Genomic DNA, 12,203 nt, shown 5'->3' with positions numbered 1-12,203 from the left:
TACTCTGCATTTGTCCTTATTGAATTTCATCCTAATTATTTCAGACCACTTCTCCAGTTTGTCCAGATCATTTTGAATTTTACTCCTATCCTCCAAAGCAAAGCACTTGCAACCCCTCTGCAACCTTTATAAGTGTACTCTATATACCATTATCTAAATCACTGAGGAAGATATTGAACAAAACCAGACCCAGAACTGATCCCTGCAGGACCCCCCTCATTATGCCCTTCCAGCTTGACTGTGAAGTACTGATAACTACTCTCTGGGAACAGTTTTCCAACCAGTTTTGCACCCACTTTATAGGTTGTATTTCCCTAGTTTGTTTGAGAGGTGGTCATGCGAGACAGTATCAAAGCCTTTCTAAAGGCAAGAGACACCACCACATCTACCACTCCTTGCTATCCACAAGGCTCCTAACCTTGGTCGTGAGCTATTAGGTTGTTTTACATAATTTGTTCTTCACAAATCCATGTTGAATGTTACTTGTCACCTTATTATTTTCTAGCTGTTTGCAAATTCATTACATAATTATTTGCTCCATTATCTTTCCAGGTACTGAAGTTAAGATGACTGGTCTGTAATTCCCCAGGTTGTCCGTATTTCCCTTTTTATAGATGGGCACAATATTTGCCCTTTTCCAATCCTCTGGAATGTCTCCTATCTTCCATGACTTTTCAAAGATAATCACTAATGGCTCGGTCAGCTCCTTGAGTATTCTAGGATGTATTTCATCAGGTCCTGGTGACTTGAAGATCTCTAACTTGTCTAAATAATTTTTAACTTGTTCTTTCCCTATTTTAGCCTCTGATCCTACCTCATTTTTGCTGGCATTCGCTATGTTAGACGTCCAATCACTACTAACCTTTTGGTGAAAACTGAAACAAAATAGTCATTTAGCACTTCAGCCATTTCCACGTTTTCTGTTATTGTTTCCCCCATCCGCCCCCCATTGAGTAACTGCCCTACTCTGTTCTTGGGCTTCCTCTTGCTTCTGATGTATTTGTAGAATGTTTTCTTGTTATCCTTCATGTCTCTAGCTAGTTTAATCTTGTTTTATGCCTTGGCCTTTCTAATTTTGTCCCTACATACTTGTGTTATTCGTTTAGGCCAAATTACAAAGCATGAATATAGTTTCCACTTTTTGGGTCAAGAGCCTCTAAGACTGGTGCTTGTATTTCTGTTGAGATAACCCACCTGAGTATTGAATCAAGTATCAAGGTAGCACAAGCATGTTTAGTGGCTCTGGCTAATAGAGCCTAGACTTTGTATTTCAGCCCAACTTCCAGCCCAGGAAAGTAAGTTGGTGTTTATTTTTTAATTTTGTTAACACCTTTTAGAAACTTAAAATGAACCCCGATTCCAGACTATTTTAAATCATTCCTGTGTTCATTGCAACATTCGGATTAACTGGTCTGCTGAGGCACAAAGGAACATGCCTGTTGGTCATAGACAGAAAAGACTTACCTGGTTATTGCAAACCTCTGCCCACTAAAGGGCCTCTTTGGCTTCTCTGTTAACAGACCTGACGTCTGGAATTAGCTGTGAAATGGCAGCTCCCAGTGAGAGGAACCAGCACCATTCCTGGGTATCGAGAGAGTGAAAAGGAGCTGGAGATTTCTAAAAACATTTAATAGATGATGTGTGTATCTAATATAAAATAGCTGCCATTGCTATGCATATAGCTATCAAATACTAGAACTAATCACTGCAATTTCCCCAGCAAGATTAATCTGAAAGCTGACTCAGTTAGCACAAAATACAAACAGTGTGCCACATCCCACTTGTTGCATTAAGGCAGGTCATGATTATTCCCCTTTACAGTTCCTTTCCATTATTCCTCTTTAACTTGCAGTGCTGTATCCGTGCCCCTCAACAGAGTATTTTGCAAACGAGGAATACACTAAATCACCAGAACAACACGGACATCTAAAGCATGGGGCAGAGAGCTGGTTAGAATTAGAAATGGTCAACATACATCTGCAATCATTTAAAAGTCTAATTACAACATCTGAGGCAGGGATGGGTGGGGGAACACAACTGGAAAGAATTACTTTTGAAGAACACCTTTTTCCCCAAAGAGTTTTGTGCTTTAACAAGTGTATCTCAGAAATAGCTACAGAGGGCTGTGTTTTATGGAAAGCAGGAGATGGGGCACGCCAGGCCCAGCGGCCTTTCAAGACTGATTTAAACTTTAAGGTACCTTTTCAACACTATACCAGATTACCTGAGGTCAAAAAGCACCAGGAGTGGAGTAGCTGGCTCTGCATGGTAAAATGCTTTGAGAGGAACGGTTAGCTGTGCAGTCATGTCCCCCAACTTCAGCATGTGCACAACCACCTGGTCACCAAGTAAACAAAACAAGCTCCTGCACCCATTCCAGCTGCCTGGCATACTAGGACTACAAGGGATGCAGGGAATGGAGCTGGCATGGTGGCTTGGCTATTGTTGTGCATTGCCAATGCTAACCAGTGAACACACCGGGACGTAACAGAGAGGCTGACTGGGCAGGAAGAGCCACTGGCAATGGAGGAAGTGAGCAGCCTGCTCAAGATTTTGGGGATTTCTGAATATTCCACTGAGTGAGACTTCATATTTTCAATTAATGTAGTTAGTGAACGTTTATTTCAAGATAGTGCAGATCTGGATTGCGACTGTAATTAGACATACCAGTGAAGATTTGACTCCAGTATCATTAAACTCTCTCTTGAAGGAGCTACTTAGCGCACTGCATCTAATAAATTTATCTCTTAATGATTGTATTGTTTGTTAGTCATCTTTAATCAGAGCGTTCAGAGTCAGATCTTCAGAGATCTCTCTCTAGATGTATCCATTTGGGCTTGGGGTTATATATGGCAGCTGGTTGGAAGGGATTATTATTTGTATTACTGTAGCATCTAGAAGTTTTAGTCATGGACCAAACTCATTGTGCTAGGTGCTGTACAAACACAAAGTACAAAGATGGTCCCTGCCCCAAGGATCTTACAATCTTAGTATAAGACAAGGTCCAAGCGATGGATACAGACAGACCGATGGGGGAGTACAAGGAAACAGATCCACAGACCACTGATGAGCAGCAGTGGTCTCTACATACCCAAAGCTTAACTGTTGCCAGGTTTTTTTGCAAGCATCATGGCAGAGGAGGGATTTGAAGGTGGATAATGAGGTAGCTTTCTGGATATTTATGGGGAGCCAGCCTCTACCCAAGCGTAAGCAGCAATTTTCCATGGGAAAAATCACAAGAATGCTTGTTTGAAAACTTAACACACTGGAATCATGGGCTGCTTGGAGGTGAGCACTGACAGCTCAGTAACGAATGAGCAATGATAGGTAGGGTGAGGATTGACTGTGAAGGGCCTTGAAAGTCAGGACAAGCCATTTACGTTTGATGCCATGAAGAGGTAGCCAGTAGAGGGATGCAAAGAGTGGGGATGTGGTCAAGGCCACAGGCTAGAAAAATTATTTTTACACTGGCATTCTGAATGGATTAAGAGCAGGGCAAGATTGCATTTGTCAAGGCCAGAGAGAAGGCTGTTGCAGTAATCAAGACATGCAATGGGATGAGACACATTGATGTTTTGACTACTGAATGTGTCTCCTGTGTACTGTTGTGTGTCTACAACACCCTGCACACCTTCTCACTCCCAATTTCTTGAGCCCAAGTAAACCAAGTCACAACATAGACAAGGTAAAATGAATTGAATACATTATTCATATGAATTATTTGCTCATTTTAAATAACTAGCCACTTGAGCATTCTTCCCGTCTCCCTATCCTCCATCCCCAAGTCAGCTTTTATTTCAGGTACATCTGATTTACTAGCTTTAGGTGAATTGCGTTAGACTTAATTCCCTTCTCACAAAGAGCATGATGGGGAGCTATCGTAATCATCCAGAAAATCCGTCATTGCATAAATGGAAAACACAGACTGAACTTCAACTAGCAGGAGATCTGTGAACGTTCACAGAGACGCTCTATTACATTAGCCGGATCATGAGTTGAGGCTTTGTCTTTGTCTCCTCCATTGTAAAACGGTCCCCACCAGAGCCCTCTGTGGTGAATGCCTCCAATGTTCATCTTCTTTAAATAAATCTAATTATATTTTCAACATCAGAAACTGTGTGGATGAAATTATCAGCATCGACCATTCATCTCTTTATGATTCATGTAATGTTAATAAGACAATGTTCTGCCATCGAAGGAAGCAATGCGCTGGGCCATTGGGATTAGGTAGAAGAAGAGGGAAGCGTCTGCCAGTGTTACTCAGTTTTTTCCAGAGAAGACACTATTAAGAGGTAACACTGGCTGGCTCCAAGGCTTGTTTCATCACAGCCCTTCTTAGCCAGTGGGGGCAGCCAAGGAGGATCATGATGGTGAAGAAGGTATAATATTGTGAGAAAACAGAGCTAGACCAGGGCTCGAGCACAAGGATGTTGTATATACAGGGACTTGGGATACCCATAAAGGTATGTTCTTGGTAACCTCTTATACCTCTGGGACTCTGTTACACAGGACTCTACAGATTGTCACCAACACCTGGACTGTATGTAAATATTGCTTAGATGTGTTGTATCCTTATAACTATAATGTATATAGTTCTCTTGAACAGACCTCAGCGATACCACACTAAACACACCTGTGCTGCTGAGTGTACCATTGTGACCGAATGCACCCCTGTATTCACACCCTGCACACTGGTCTGGATTGCACCCCAGAACGTGATAACCGTCTATGTCCTAACTTTCCATTATTCTGCTCCTCCTATGTTGTGATCTACTGTGCGCAGATATCAGGCCACTTCCAAGAAGGTCTACAAAAGGTTAGTAATGCCATACAGTTTTTTCAAGTGAATTTAGTGCTGGTAAAGTTGCTGGCTTGACCTTAGATCAGAGGGATCTCAGAGGTAAACTCCTATGGATTTTCCCTATGGGGAAATCCCCATCTGGTGGCTGTACTTCCCTAACCTCTTGGGGGAGGGGCGGCCAATCAGAGGTGCTGCGGGTGCTGAGAGACAGGTTAGTGCCTCCCTCCCTGAGTTAAGGAAGGGTAGCAGGCTGCTGGAGTTCTGCAGGCAGCCCTGTAATTGTACTGAGCACCAGCTGGTGTACTGCTACTTCTTGCCACTTCTGCTGCAACCCCATCCTGCCGTCCATGCTCGGCCCCTCTCCGGGTCTGGAAAGGGGGAGGAATCCTCTTGGCTTCTAACGGTGAAGAGAGAGAGACAAAATGTCATGATTTATGGGACAGGAGGAAGAGAATTAGGCTTTGATTCTGCAAAAACTTGCGCAAGTCTTTTAAACATTGAAATCAATGGGGTTCCTTCTGTGCTTAACATTAAACTCATGCTTAAATGTTTGCAGGATTGGGGCCCAAAATGGCTATGAGGGGTGGGGCAGAGGGAAAGGATTGAAAGCTGGGGTCTCACTCCATCTTCCTGGTCCTCCCTCTGCTTTTTCTCATTCTTGTGCCAACTTACTGGTTTTTTTGCTTTGAGGATGTTGGCAGCTATGAGACCTAAAGAAGGTAAAAGGCTCCCTCCTGTTCCTAATCTCCTAAACCATCCACTCCCCCACCAGGTTTTAATTAACACACTGCCGGCTGTGCCCGTCTGGCCGCACCTGCTGTGTTAGGGATCCCACTGAGCTCAATGGCAGCTGTGCTCGGGGTGACTGAGGAGACTGGAGTTGCAGGGGAGCAGTGGATTAGGTAGGATTTGTACAACTTCAGATTATGATGATCCCTGCTCATGACACCCTTTAGCATCTTTACCAGAAATTGCCACATGTTTGGGTGAAAATACTGCAATTGTTTAGTGTGGGTTTTTTCAACCAATGACCAAACGGAGTGAAACATAGGGTCAATCAGCTGAGCTGGTCACACAGTTGGAGTTGGATCACACCTAGGAGTTGTGCCAAACCCCCTCACTCACTCTTGCACAGTTGAGATGCATTATTGATCATGGGTTATTTGACAGCCTGGTCTATACTTTCTTTTCTCTATCTCTACAAATGGATGTATAATATACACATGGCTCAAAAACGAGACACCACCTCGGCCTCTAGGAATATCTCACTCCTGGCCACTGTCCTGTTTCCCTGCTATACAGGAGAGTGGAGAGTTAATTGTACACAGAGCCTTGGCACTGGTGGCTGGGAGCCTGCAGAAAAAGCTTTAAAAGGATGAATACCTAGGAAGTGCAGAAAAAACATTTGCCTTTCATTAAAGGAGCCCATCCAAGTGCTTGCTGGGAGGAGGGAATGAGCATTCTCCCCTCGCTGGCTGCCAGGAGCGGAAGCAGCATGTTGGCTGGAGAGAAGTCTCTCATGTCATGTTTGTCACTCTTCCCTCTTCTGTCATTTGTTTCCAGCTCAAACCCAGGAGAGGGTAGGAGACCTGTCGCTAGGAATTAAACAGCACCTAACCATGCTTTATAAAAATGATTTTCAGGACATGTGGGAGGCTTGGTTCCTTCCTAACTTCACTGCGTGATGTGTCAGAGAGCTGGGGGAGGACCTAAGAGGGTGGGGGTAGAGCAGAGTAACATTCTCCCTCTCTTCTTAAATTGTTCTAGCTCAATCCCAGCATGCACTGGAGCATGAGTCCCAGGAGCACCACCCCTCCACTGGTAGGGAAGGTTGTATGCTCTGACAATGAAATGAGCTGTTGCCTGTGATGAGAAAGCTGGGATTAACTGGTCCCACTGCAAGAGCTGTATGTGGATTATCACAAACAGGTTGTGATAGCAAACCTGTCCCTCGCTGACCTGTTTCTGATTCCTCTGTCCTATTGCCAGCTTGACTTGATTACGGTCACTGAACCAGGGCTTAAATTCAGCCAGAGCTGTCCAAAGTGGAGTTCCGGTCAATATTTTGAAACCCATGGGGCTGACGCTCTGAGCCCCGGTGCCTGCCTCAGGGGGCTCAGTGAAATACTCTTTGAGAAACTAAGCCCTGCACTGAACCAACCAGATGACCTGCTCCTGAGACAAACTGAGCCACCTGAACTCCCAGCGAAGTCACTTGGAGTTTCATTGTACTGAGCAGTTCTCGAGATCAGGCTTTAAAGGGCCCCACTTAGTAGTGAGGCAGAGCTCACACAAGCTGAAGCCTCTATTTAATAATGTATGGCAACACAGCAAATACTTTTTCCTTTCCTCTGGACAACAGAGCAGCTGCCGGAAGTGATACCTGGCTGCCTCCTGCTCTAAGGACAGTTGTGTTAGCATTCAGGCTGGTTCCACCTCACGTTTGCATCACATCTTTTACCCCCAAAGGTTCCCAAAGCCCTTTGGAGGCTACGTGCTACCGTAACTTCAGCCGCTATTAGAATGTAGCTACCTCTGGGCTGGAAAGCAGCAGGTATTTTAACAATGAGCTGTAATGACTCAGAACACTTTAAGACATGAAGTGAAACATCCTGCATCCAATTCCAAGTGCAAAGGACCTTTCAGGTAAATAGAAAGTCAAGGTGCAGTTTTGGACACAACATCTAAATCCTTCTATTCCCTTTAAAAACAGATATTTATTGTAAACAAGATACAAGGAATACCCTTCATGGAAAGAAGGTCCCTTCAACCGGCATATAATTAGGAGTATTTTCCTACTATTTCTGGTTACCTCCTGTCCTTTCTCCTAGACAAAAAGCAAAACAAAAATATTTCCTACCCCTAGCTCTTGTGAAAAGTGTCATAGAATTTCTAATGACCATTAACCTTCATGACTTTGGCTTTATGTCTCATCCAAACTATGGCACCTCTAGTACGCTAGCTCACTTGTTCCATGTTAGCTCAGAGACAGAGAATTCCACCTGTTGAGTCAGTCAGCACAACTTCCTAAAGCCCCAGAGCTTTTCTTGGGGATCACCTTCCAAAGGACTGACCAGATCTAACCTTGGCTGGATCTTTCTTTATTTCAGATATTAAGTAATAAAAGGATGCCTATCCAATAGTCTAGGCACCGTAACACACAATTCATAATACAATAAAGTCCCAGCACAGTCCCTCTCTGCCTCTTCACTACTCTGGGAAGCAAACCCTCAACCCTCTCCAAAAACCATCTCAGCTATTCATCTTTGCAGATGCCCAGAAGGTCACCAGATTTGAGCCATTTCAGATCAAGAGGGCGGGGAGTGAGTTCCAGAGTCCCACAGCCATCACAGAAAACACCTGGCCAGCCACTCCCACTCTTTTATCATGAGAGGGATCCAGCTGAGGCACCTGTGCTGACCTCAGCTGTGGCAGGATGGCATGCGGAGACATGCGGTCCCTCAAATAGGCCACTCAAACTTTACCAACACCTTCAACACCACCCCGAGACCAATAGGTCAGATTCCAGAGCACTGGTTTCATGAGATGCTCTGCTAAAATAAGCAAGACACTGTGTTCTGCACCAGCTTCAATCTCCAAATGGCTTTAACATGTAACCCCACGTAGAGAGCATTGCAGCAATCTGATCTGGAGACACTAAAGTCGAGTCCAACCAGGCAGACATACAACTGAGTGTCATCAGCACACTGAAGACACCAGACCCATGCCGCCTCCTTACTGACCATCCTCCTGGCCCTCCATACACATTGGCACTGGCAAGACCGCCTTGCTTGAGAGCTCTTCAGGAAGAGGAACAATTGCCCCTAACTATGAGTTGAGACCTCTCTGAGGCAAAAGTAGGCAGCCCTGTCTGCTCTCACCAAGGTCCACATGAGTCTACAACGCTCACTAGCTGGTTAGCTGGTGAAACCTACTGAGGGCGCAACCTAACCCAACCCCCCCAACACACACACACCCTGCCCCAGTGGTTTATTACCACCATCTTTTGTGGCTAAGAAAGTGTGTGAATCAAGTAAATAAAAAAAAATCAGATAAAGGAAAACAGGTGTCCTTATGAAATGGTATTGAAGCTGAGTGTAATGAACTCCAGGCTGCTACTAGGTATTTATATGGATTTCTTCAGTATGCTTGTAAAATTCTGACAGTTAACTGCTTACCTACTGTCAGACACCCCGTATACCGCACCAGCTGGATATCCTCACGTTTCATGGATGTGAATTACATCTCTTGGGTGAAGCTGCCCATATGCACCTAGATCGCTGGAGGGTGCATTTCAAACTAAACTGGAGTAAAGCGTGAATGACGATTGCAACGTCTCTGGGGAAGCAAGGCTTGGCAAGGAAAAGGGTTAAAAGTTTTACTTTAGATAGTCTAGGAAGAGGAAGGGAATAAAACCTTACACTGTTTGGTAATGACAGTAGCTACCAGAAGTGGTTACCATTTGCTGATTGACTGGTAACATGTGGAATGAGTTTGGTGTCTCAGTTCCGTTTCTGGTGTCCATATCGCAGACTTAAGGAGGGTTCAGGAAAGGGTGAGGAAAATGGCAAGGGGCCTGGAAAAACTCTCTTCTGAAGACCCAGTGAAGAGAACTGGCCTTAGAAAGGAGATAAGTAAGAAGGAACATGACCTCAGTATATAAAAATAATGAATGGTAGAGCAGGAGTGTCCGTTCTCCCTGTGTCCTAACAGTCAAGGAAATTAAAGGGTGGGAAATTCAAAACTGATCAAAGGAAATACTTGTTCTACACAATGTGTGATTAGACTGCGGAACTCATTGCCACAGAAAGTCACTGAGGCTATGTACTGAACAAGATTCAAAAAGGGATGGAACACTTACATGTCTAGCACAAATATCCAGAGTTGTCATAATTAAGTATAACATACATTTCAGAAGGGCTATTAAACCTTCTGTTCAGGGCTTAAACCAGTCTCTATTAGACATCAGGGTGAGACCTAATGTGCAGGGCAGATTATCGCACATTTGCCTACTGTGGAGTTCTTACAGCTTCCTCTGAAGCAGCTGGGGCTGGCCTAGACGGAGCTCAGATGTGACTGAGTGAGGCAATTCCTGAGTTCTTAACAGAAATGGCCACCCCTGGCATTAATTAACCCTTCTGTTGGCAGTGTCGACAAAGACTGACTAAGCCAAAGAGATTGAATTCCCCATCTATCCCTACACGGCAGGGTCGGCCTAAGACATGCTGGTGAGAGCATAGGAGGAAGGCTGCGCTGCTGCTGCCAGTGCTGCATTTGTTTTGTGCCTAAACAAAGGACTTCAACCTCCAATCGCTCACCAATCTGCCAGTTTGGCACCACTTTTAAATTCACTACAGAGACCCCAAAAAACTTTTCAGCTGCCTCACCCCCCAGCCTCACACTGATCTTCGACACAGGTTCCTCAAGGTGCAGCTGCTGTGAGACTGGAGGACTGCAGGTCTTTGGCCCCTATACTAGCTGCTGCTAGAACCTCACTGAAATCTAGGTGGCCATTTCACTATAGGACACACGGTCCAAGTGGAACCCCACTGCAGTGCCTGATGTGCTGGAGGAGCTTAGTCCATGAAGAACCACCCATGAGATTGTCTATATCCCTTGGAAGGAAGTGGGGAAAAGACTGAGGCTCTTGGTGAACTTTGCCCTGTCCTAAAATAATTTTCCACACCTGATGTTACCGCATAATAGGATTTTTCTGGTTGATACCAACCAGTGTGCATGGGGCAAAAGTGGTTTTAAATGGGTGTTGAAAACCCCTGACTGGAGAGTTTCCAATCTGTTTATTGCTACAGGTGGGAGAAGCCTGGAAGAAAGCCACATGCATGCAGCAGTCTAGACATGTTTGGGTTGTTTTTTTTTTTTTTTTCCCAGAGTTAAAAAACCGAAGTGCCATAAGCCTTTTTTTCCCCTGGGACTCTTACAAGTGGCCAATGTAAACAATTCCCTCACTGCCCTAAAATGTAGAGTAACTCACAGGATGAAGCAATGACCTATTGAACCTCTGGGAAGGGTAATGCAAGTCTCTGTCTGGTTCGGTGCCTTTAGTGAGCCAAGTTTGGTCATTTCAGCTCAATTGCTTCAGTACAACCAACAGGCTTTGTGATATGGAATGCACTCCAGGGGCCTTGTGGGGCAGTTCTCCGTATACACAGGGAGGCCCAAAGTTTCAGATTTGACTGCCTAATGTTAAGTATGTAAATAACTGGCCTGCTCTTCAGAAGCGCTGAGCTTCCACTGTCTTCAGTCAGAAACACAGTCTCCATCACTTCTGCAGAGCAGGAGACTGACCCAGCTACCTTGATATAGATTTAAGTGCTTAACATCAAGCCCTCAAGCTTGAACATGTTGACCTCCAGGTATGTTTTCCACCACCATGAGGAAATATTATTGCTTAGCCCAAGTGCTTCACAAGCATTAATGAATTATATCACACTTCCACACTAAATCTTCCACATTTTCGACTCCTCCTTAAGACAGAGACCCTCTCATGGGCCCTAGAGCCGTTCTTAACCTTCCAAGTCCTTGCGTTCCCTGCAGTAGCTATAGATCTTGTTTGCATTAAAAAGAAATATTAGGATAGCGTTATGAAGACAAGATAAAAATAAACTGGCTTTAATGTGAAGGCTACAGCTGCCGGGTACCTCCCTTAATTTTGTATCTGTACTGCTCCTTTATGTTTCCTTTACTGGTGTCAGATCCCATCTCATTGCCTGCAGCCCCTCGGCTCTAACTTCTCCAGGTCACTTTACAGTTGGGTTCACCTCCTATATATTTTCTACCCCTCCAATTTTCCATTTGACTGCACATTTGATCATGGTTGGAATTGCACCAAAGAAGCACTCGACAAGTACAGAAACGAAGCAGCTGTGCATCCGGGCTGTTTGTTAAAGTGCTGTGAAGAAAGTGTGACCTTTCAGTGCTGGAGTCCATCATGTAATATTGAACATGGAAACTGGTCACAAAAATCTCACTTAATGAATGGACCTGTCAAAGAATATGGACTTCTTCCTCCCTGGCAATAAGGTGGGGGAAGTCTGCTGTTGATGGTGATGCACTGAAATCATGAAGAAATGCTGATGGCCATATAAATCTGCATATGCAAAAGGGTGAATTATTTTTCAATAAACCAATTGGAAGAACTAGGCAGAGATGTGTCCTCATTTTCTTGATAGGGTGGGGTGTGCTTGTGTGTAAAGGGCTGATGTTTATCACAGTTGGGTGTAGAGAGTGATTGTCTTTGAGAAAGCTAAGTCCTTTGAAAGTGGAAGGCAACTTGGGTGAAAGAGATCATGAAATGGTAGAGTTCATGATTCTAAGGAATTGTAGGAGGAAGAACAGCACAATAAAGACAATGGATTTCAAGAAGGCAGACTTTAGCAAACTC

At 44.4% G+C, this 12,203-nt stretch overlaps 1 long non-coding RNA gene across 1 annotated transcript; it reads left to right on the top strand.

Moving 5' to 3' along the window:
- The first annotated feature begins 814 nt into the window (after positions 1-814).
- On the top strand, positions 815-11,961 carry LOC122466351. The gene is made up of 2 exons (XR_006291777.1): positions 815-4,816; positions 7,912-11,961. It is a non-coding gene; the product is annotated as an uncharacterized LOC122466351 (long non-coding RNA).
- The last annotated feature ends 242 nt before the right edge of the window (positions 11,962-12,203 follow it).

Source organism: Chelonia mydas, chromosome 6 (assembly GCF_015237465.2).
Source record: "Chelonia mydas isolate rCheMyd1 chromosome 6, rCheMyd1.pri.v2, whole genome shotgun sequence".
NCBI lineage: Eukaryota > Metazoa > Chordata > Testudines > Cheloniidae > Chelonia > Chelonia mydas.
This window is presented reverse-complemented; position numbering and strand designations above follow the sequence as displayed.